The sequence below is a fragment of the Coregonus lavaretus genome (genome assembly GCF_964263955.1).
Source record: "Coregonus lavaretus genome assembly, chromosome: 34".
Classification (NCBI taxonomy): domain Eukaryota; kingdom Metazoa; phylum Chordata; class Actinopteri; order Salmoniformes; family Salmonidae; genus Coregonus; species Coregonus lavaretus.
Window position 1 is genome coordinate 17,430,353 of NC_140021.1, and position 9,206 is coordinate 17,439,558.

Consider the following 9,206-nt stretch of genomic DNA (forward strand, 5'->3'; position numbering starts at 1 on the left):
TGTTATGTTTGGAGGAAAAAGGGGGTTGCTTGCAAGCCGAAGAACACCATCCCAACCGTGAAGCACAGGGGTGGCAGCATCATGCTGTGGGGGTGCTTTGCTGCAGGAGGGACTGGTGCACTTCACAAAATAGATGGCATCATGAGGAAGGAAAATGATGTGGATATATTGAAGCAACATCTGAAGACATCAGTCAGGAAGTTAAAGCTTGGTCGCAAATGATCTTCCAAATGGACAATGACCCCAAGCATACTTCCAAAGTTGTGGCAAAATGGCTTAAGGACAACAAAGTCAAGGTATTGGAGTGGCCATCACAAAGCCCTGACCTCAACCCAAGTTAAACAATTTAAAGGCAATGCTACCAAATACTAATTGAGTGTATGTAAACTTCTGACCCAATGGGAATGTGATGAAATAAATAAAAGCTGAAATAAATCATTCTCTCTACTATTATTCTGACATTTCACATTCTTATGTAAACATCCGACTTCAACTGTATATATACAGTGAGGGAAAAAAGTATTTGATCCCCTGCTGATTTTGTATGTTTGCCCACTGACAAAGAAATGATCAGTCTATAATTTTAATGGTAGGTTTATTTGAACAGTGAGAGACAGAATAACAACAAAGAAATCCAGAAAAACGCATCTCAAAAATGTTATAAATTGATTTGCATTTTAATGAGGGAAATAAGTATTTGACACCCCCTCTCAATCAGAAAGATTTCTGGATCCCAGGTGTCTTTTATACAGGTAACGAGCTGAGATTAGGAGCACACTCTTAAAGGGAGTGCCCCCACTCTTCAACAATGTCTCATATCAAAGATAAACACATTACCACAAATTAATGATAAGACTTTATTATGAAAATGCCATTAAAATCAAACAGAGTACCATAATATGACCAGATTCCACAGTTTTGGTTTGATTATTTTACATCATGTTCTGTCATCTAACTGTTTGGTATTAATATATATTAAAGATCTCCAGACAATGCTCATGCAAAACAATTTAGTTTAAACATATAAACTATCTACTGAGACCTTTAAAGCATGAATATATTTTCTATATGGCAAAATGTGTAGAATTGTAGGAAATTAACTTAAAACTTCTCTCTACCGTCTCCACTAAAATGTTTTGCCGCGAGGTGGGAGGCTTCCCACAACCGAATCTCGCTTAGGGCCCCCAAAAGACTGGGATGAACCCAGTGATCACTCCGATCCGATACTCTGGAGAAGAATGTATAATGGCCAACATGAATTATCGAGTTACAGAATATATTAAAACAGGAACAAATGTCCTTAATGAACACAACTTGTCAAAAAGATCAAGGCTTTCCCGTGAGGCAGAAATGTATACTAGAGAATAAAAGACACCAACCCTGCTACAGTACACCTCAGTAGTACTATTTATCACGATAATATATACGTATACCACTTAGCAGATGCTTTAATCCAAAGCCACTTCCAGTATAGTGACAGTGAGTGCATACATTTTTAGTATGTGTATGTGATCCCTGCGGGACTTGAACCCATGACCTTGGCATTGCTAGTATCCTTACCTTCAAATAAATACTTTCCGTCGCCCGGTGAGCACTGTCTTTGACTGAGCTCTCCCAGCTGTTTGTCTGTGCTGCGGGAGGGGATGTAGGCCTGCACGTTGAAGCAGTAACTCACCCCAGGATCTACATCCCCCTCTTCTAGCTCTATCTCACTGCTTGCAGAGATCTTTGTTTTCTAGAGGGAGAATTACATAAAGAAGGGGTTATATTATGTCTTTTCTTATGTATTTAATTTGTATAACTTGTTCATTACTGTTTTACTATCATAAAACAATCATATATTCATAACACACATAGAGAGATTTCCCATGCAATATAATCAGAAGTAAGATTGGCCAAACTCATATCATCCACTTAATGCATTTAATTTACACTGAACAAAAACAAAAATATGAACGCAACATGCAACAATTTCAAAGATTTTACTGAGTTACAGTTCATTTAAGGAAATCAGTCAATTGAAATAAATTAATTAGGTCCTTATCTATGGATTTCACATGACTGGGAATACAGATATGCATCTGTTGGTCACAGATACCTTAAAAAAAAGGTAGCGGCATGGATCAGAAAAACAGTCAGTATCTGGTGTGACCATCATTTGCCTCATGCTGCATGACACATCTCCTTCGCATAGAGTTGATCAGGCTGTTGACTGTGGCCTGTTGATCAGGCTGTTGATGTTGTTCCACTCCTCTTCAATGTCTGTGCGAAGTTGGTGGATATTGGCAGGAACTGGAACATGCTGTCGTACACGGCTATCCAGAGCATCCCAAACATGCTCAATGAGTGACATGGCTGGTGAGAATGCAGGCCATGAAAGAACTGGGACATTTTCAGCTTCCAGGAATTTTGTACAGCTCCTTGCGACATGGGGCCGTGCAAAATCATCCTGAAACATGAGGCGATGGCGGCTGATGAATGGCACGACAATAGGTCTCAGGATTTCGTCACCGTATCTCTGTGCATTCAAATTGCCATCGATAAAATACATTTGTGCTTGTTGTCCGTAGCTTATACATGCCCATACCATAACTCCACCGCCACCATGGGGCACTCTTGTTCACAATGTTGATATCAGCAAACCACTCGCCCACACAACGCCATCTGCCCGGTACAGTTGAAACCGGGATTCATCCGTGAAGAGCACACTTCTCCAGCATGCAAGTGGCCATCGAAGGTGAGCATTTGCCCTCTGAAGTCGGTTACGACACCGAACTGCAGTCAGGTCAAGACTCTGGTGAGGACGACGAGCACGCAGATGAGGTTCCTTGAGACAGTTTCTGACAGTTTGTGCAGAAATTCTTCAGTTGTTCAAACCCACAGTTTCATCAGCTCTCTGGGTGGCTCATCTCAGATCATCCTACAGGTGAAGAAGCCGGATGTGGAGGTCCTGGACTGGCGTGGTTACACGTGGTCTGCGGTTGTGAGGCCAGTTGGACGTACTACCAAATTCTCTAAAACAGCTCTGGCAACAGCTCTGGCAACAGCTCTGGTGGACATTCCTGCAGTCAGCATGACAATTTAATGCTCCCTCAAAACTTGAGACATCTGCGGCATTGCATTGTGTGACAAAACTTCACATTTTAGAGTGGCCATTTATTGTCTCCAGCACAAGGTGCACCTGTGTAATGATCATGCTGTATAATCAGCTTCTTGATATGCCACTCCTGTCAGATGGATGAGTTATCTTGGCAAAGGAGAAATGCTAACAAACAGGGATGTAAAGAAATGTGTGCACAAAAATTTGAGAGAAATATGCTTTTTTGCGTATGGAACATTTATGGGATCTTTTATTTCAGCTCATCAAACATGGGACCAACACTTTACATGTTACTTTTATATTTTTGTTCAGCATAATTAAATTCCTTGACTTGCTCCTTTAAGGAGCCTACATCATTGACAAATGTCCTCTATGTCATTTGCTTCGACCCCAGGCCCTACAGTACTTTTAGGAAAGTGTAGGGCTGCCATTTTTATTACCCTCCCCTTTGAGCTTACCTTGCCCCTGCTTGTTGCTTTCCCGAAGGTGACTTTGTACTGCAGCTCATCAGCAAAGACATCCCGGATGGTTCTCTGTTGGTTCTGCTCATTGAACAGGGCTGTGGGAGGGTCTTCTACATACAGGGTGATCTTCTTCTTGTCTTTGCTCACCTCAATCTTGAACTCAGGTCTGCCTATAAGCGCTGGAAGGGAAATAACACGAGAGGTTGACATGCTTGCTTGTCACACCTGGCGCCACTTGGTGACACTGGCATGCAGTTGGAATAGAAAACAAAGAAAGTCTTCTTTCTCCCAGTGATTTATGGAATGACCAACATTTCAACACTGGCATGCAGAAAATGTGCCCTGATACATGGCTGTTGATTCCTATGGCACCACAGGTGTCAACAGCCATGTATCAGGGCATGCGGAAAATGTGTCATTGTATGGTGGGGTACCTACTGTCATTGTAAGGGGTGAACCTCTCCGACCTTGTGTGGGGGAACTCTATGAGGTCAGAGTTCACACCAAGTAGGGGTTTTGAGAGGACATCAGCGGAGTATATGGCCTTCAGGTCCCCGAGAGAGTTGGACAGGTCACACTCTGTCGCCATAGTCCTGATACAGTGTTGGTTCTTCTCTCTGTTCTGACCAATTCTGAAATAAAGAAGATATTTATGTTTGAGTCACAACATCATTCTGATACTGTTAGCGTTCCTCTCTCTGTTCTGGCCAACACTGAAATAGACATAATGGTAGGTTTCAGTCAAAGGATTATTATTATCTTCAAACATGTTTTTTTGTTGCATTTAGGTCGTTCATTGGGTCTGGATTGGAATCTTAGTTCAACAATAAGAAAAGTACCAAATGTTAATCTTTGACTTGCAGGCCTCTGCACCACATATCACACACATTGCACTTCACTAAAACAAAGATTTGTATTCTTTATTTTTTCAGCTCCAAAACCCCTTGATCTATTTGCCAGTACACTGCAAATTGGCCAGTGTTGAATTTTCAGTAACATTTCTAGTGTTGATTCAGGAGTTAAAGTGGTGTAAAAGAACACTCGGTAGTGTAAAAGAACCCCCAGTATTGGTGTTAATAACCAGAGTTATTGTTTTACACTGTGGACATTAAAACAGTCCCATCAAATCCACACCCATCTCTTTCATATTTCCCAGCATGCTCTACTGCAGGTAGATTTTTTAGGATTGTTTTTAATATCTGTGTTTTTGCATGTAGTCTACATTGATTGATTGATTAATCTTATGCTACACAAAGATAAATAACACATTTTTCTAAACTAATCCAATCAGTTAGTAAGATGTATTGCACCCATTACTGAAATGGTTGTTCCCATTTAAATGGTTTAAGTAGTGTTTTTTTTAATCAAGTTTACTAACCCTGCCAATTAATTCTGAATGCAGGTTGCAGGTGAATAAAAAAATCTAACGTGGATGTCCTAACTCTGGCTGCATTGCAATAGCAATTCCACATTACTTTACAAGCCAGCATAACGTGACTTGCAGGCCTGATGTGGCATTTTAACCAGGAGTTTTGTAACACCACTGTGTTAGAGTAAAAAAGGGCCATCAACTAGACCAATAAGTAAGGCCTTATGATATACAGTATGTAATGTATTGTCACAGAGTTTAATTTTAATGATAACATTCGCCTAGGAACTCACTTGTTGAAAGCCACAGGACTTTACATGGAATGAATTCAGCAACTAACAAATACAGTCAAGGGTGTTAACTCTACAATTTACTCAAAAAGAAAATGAACCCTGGGAAATATGCAAATTAGGCGTTTTCTGTGTATAATTCTGAAAACTCTTTTGGCAGATCAATAGTGTAGTCTGACCGCATCAGTTCTGCCCTCCTACTGCCTTCCAACACATCACCCTGACTCTTCAGGGTCAGAGACTGAGTCTGGGAATAGGTTAGTGCAGACCTCCCACGATAACTGTCATGCGTCAGTGTGTAGCGGTAGGACAGAGTCGGGTGCAGGACACAGAACTTAGTCAACGACGTACTTTACTTGTCACAAGTAAATAAACATATCTTCCACGCAGGGAAGAAAATACCGACTCGCATGTCAATGACAACGAACATTCACGCACAACACCATGCGGGAACCAGAGGGTAAAATAGGGAAACAAATTATTGTAATTGGAACCAGGTGTGTGCAATATAGACAAAACAAGTAGAACACAGAAACATAGATCGGTGGCAGCTAGTACTCCGGTGACGACGAACGCCAAAGCCTGCCCGAGCAAGGAGGAGGAGCAGTCTCGGCTGAATTCGTGACAATAACGTGGTTATAGGCAACATATTTTTAATATTTCATTGTTATCTCTTCCTGTAAGTGCAAAAACCAGTAATCAGTATGTAAATTAATTACTTACACAGAATATTCAACGGTGTATGAAAAGTTGGAAGGTTCAGGATCCCACATAAGCAGTGTTTTGAAGTTGATCGACAACCAGGAAACATTCTGTGCCTTGGGATAGTCCCCTACAAGAAGAGCAAGATCAGTTAACTACATGTAATGTTAGACATTGAGTGAAAGGTAAATAATTAGGGACAGTGTGCCTTTTCATAAGAGGGTCACAGGGTACATTGCCTGTACTGTAAACCAGGCTGGTCCCAAGAAGTTGGCAACAAAACATTTGGACATTATGGCTTTTAAATAATGCAGTAGGCCGATATGCATAAGTATTTTATTTATCCATACTATTTGTCTAGTGTACAGCTTTTAGGATTGTAGGCTATATTTTAATTGCCACTTGACTCACCTGAAACACAGTTTGTAAAGAAGAGTACAGTACACAATGTCATAAAAAACATTTTCCTTTCCATTTTCATCATTTTATATTCCAACAGGTCAGTATAAAAACAGTAATCCGATCGGATTGATCCGTGTACGGTTATTTTAAGCAATATCCGACCTTAAACAACGAAGACGGATAATAATTTCGACTGCATGAATTCATTTTTCTAATGTCGTCTAGAAGATTGAATTAATGAACAGAGACAGTGTGGGCGTAGAGAGGAGGGTCTGCTACAGGATACGTGTTCTAGCGGTTTCAAAGTAAAAGCTATGTGACTATCTGACGTTACCTGACCATCGCTCCATCTAGCTAGCTTCTATAGGTTAGTTATAATAAGGGCCACGAACAAGTAACGTTAGTAAGTTATCTAGCAAACTAGCTAGCTGCCTTCAATGATTGATGGCTTTCCTGACAGACAAGACAGGGAGTGTGCGTGCGCGCTCTATCTGTGTATACACTGTCCAAGGATCGTTCAAGACTATTCAGCCCCAGCTGACACGGCTTACATAGGCTACCAAGTTTTGACCATCACCCTCTCTCTCTGCCATCAGGTGTTTATGAATTAATTATCAGCAGTGATGTGAAATACTTAAGTAAAACTACTTTAAAGTACTACTTAGGTCGTTTTTTAGGGTATCTGTACTTAACTGTTACTTTTTGCTCCATCAATTTTCCCTGACACCCAAAAGTACTTGTTACATTTTTTATGCTTAGCAGGACAGGAAAATGGTCAAATTCACGCACTTCTCAAGAGAACATTCTGGTCATCCCTACTGCCTCTGAACTGGCTGACTCACTAAACACACATGCTTCCTTTGTAAATTATGTCTGAGTGTTGGAGTGTACCCCTGGCTGTCTGAAAAAGAAAAGAAAATGGTGCTGTCTGTTTTGCTTAATATAAGGAATTTGAAATGATTTATACTTTTACTATTTTTACTCAAGTAGTATTTTACTAGGTGACTTTTACTTGAGTCATTTTCTATTAGGGTATTAGGGTATACTTCCTCTTCCTCCCTCAGGTCTGCCTTCTTTGTGTTCTCAGCAGAGTTCCGTCCGACGGTCAAACAGGAGTTCCCAGGTAAACTAATGATGATGATAGTATTACTAACAGGAGTTCCCAGGTAAACTAATGATGATGATAGTATTACTATTAGGAGTTCCCAGGTAAACTAATGATGATGATAGTATTACTAACAGGAGTTCCCAGGTAAACTAATCATGATGATAGTATTACTAACAGGAGTTCCCAGGTAAACTAATGATGATGATAGTATTACTAACAGGAGTTCCCAGGTAAACTAATGATGATGATAGTATTACTAACAGGAGTTCCCAGGTAAACTAATGATGATGATAGTATTACTAACAGGAGGTCCCAGGTAAACTAATCATGATGATAGTATTACTAACAGGAGTTAAAGTATTACTAACAGGAGTTCCCAGGTAAACTAATCATGATGATAGTATTACTAACAGGGCCTAAAAACATTTTGGTCCACCAGCAACTGTGGAATGTCATTTTTCACCTGGTCGGCGATTGGAACCAGCGACCTTTCGGTTGCTGGGACAGCGCTCTTCACCACTAAGCTACCTATTTGGTTAAAACTGTGATAATAACAGTACTGTATTAGTGGTATTAGGTTAAAACAGTAGTAATATCAGTACTGTATTAGTGGTATTAGGTTAAAACAGTAGTAATATCAGTACTGTATTAGTGGTATTAGGGTAAAACAGTAGTAATATCAGTACTGTATTTGGTTAAAACAGTAGTAATATCAGTACTGTATTAGTGGTATTAGGGTAAACAGTAGTAATATCAGTACTGTATTTGGTTAAAACAGTAGTAATATCAGTACTGTATTAGTGGTATTAGGTTAAAACAGTAGTAATATCAGTACTGTATTTGGTTAAAACAGTAGTAATATCAGTACTGTATTAGTGGTATTAGGGTAAAACAGTAGTAATATCAGTACTGTATTAGTGGTATTAGGGTAAAACAGTAGTAATATCAGTACTGTATTAGTGGTATTAGGTTAAAACAGTGATAATAATAGATGTGTAATGTAGACGATGGTTTGTCCCCACATATCGGCCCAATTTCAGCCTTTCATCCCCACGTGGGACCCATTTAATATATTATCAGCCGATACAGATATTGTCACCGGTATATTGTGCATCCCTAGTAATATGTGTAATGTATTGTCTCCAGGCTGCTCCATAGGAGAGTATTATCAATAGCAGTAGTATATATAATAATCTATATATTGGTAGTAGTATATATAATAATAGTGTGTATTATCAATAGCAGTAGCGGCAGGTAGCTTGGTGGTTAGGAGCGTTGTGCCAGTGACTGAGGGATCGCTGGTTCTAATCCCCGAGCCGACTAGGTGAAAAATATGTCGATGTGCCTTTAAGCAAGGCACTTAACCCTAATTGCTCCTGTAAGTCGCTCTGGATAAGAGCGTCTACTAAATGACGTAAATGTATATATAATAATCTATATATTGGTAGTAGTATATATAATAATCTATATATTGGTAGTAGTATATATAATAATCTATATAGTGGTAGTAGTAGTATATATATATAATAATAATAATATATATATATTGGTAGTAGTAGTATATACAGTTGAAGTCGGAAGTTTTAACTCAGTTTTTCACAATTCCTGACATTTAATCCTAGTAAAAATTCCCTGTTTTATGTCAGTTAGGATCACCACTTTATTTTAAGAATGTGAAATATCAGAATAATAGTAGAGAGTGATTTATTTCAGCTTTTATTTCTTTCATCACATTCCCAGTGGGTCAGAAGTTTACATACACTCAATTAGT

At 39.4% G+C, this 9,206-nt stretch overlaps 1 pseudogene across 1 annotated transcript; it reads right to left on the minus strand.

Moving 5' to 3' along the window:
* Positions 1-578: 578 nt before the first annotated feature.
* On the minus strand, positions 579-6,576 carry LOC311109004 (tissue factor-like; annotated as a pseudogene). Its single transcript has 6 exons — positions 6,337-6,576; positions 5,947-6,055; positions 4,003-4,196; positions 3,559-3,743; positions 1,561-1,735; positions 579-1,228 (listed from the first exon to the last, which is right to left on the minus strand). The product of its transcript is annotated as a tissue factor-like (transcript).
* Between the last annotated feature and the right edge of the window lie 2,630 nt (positions 6,577-9,206).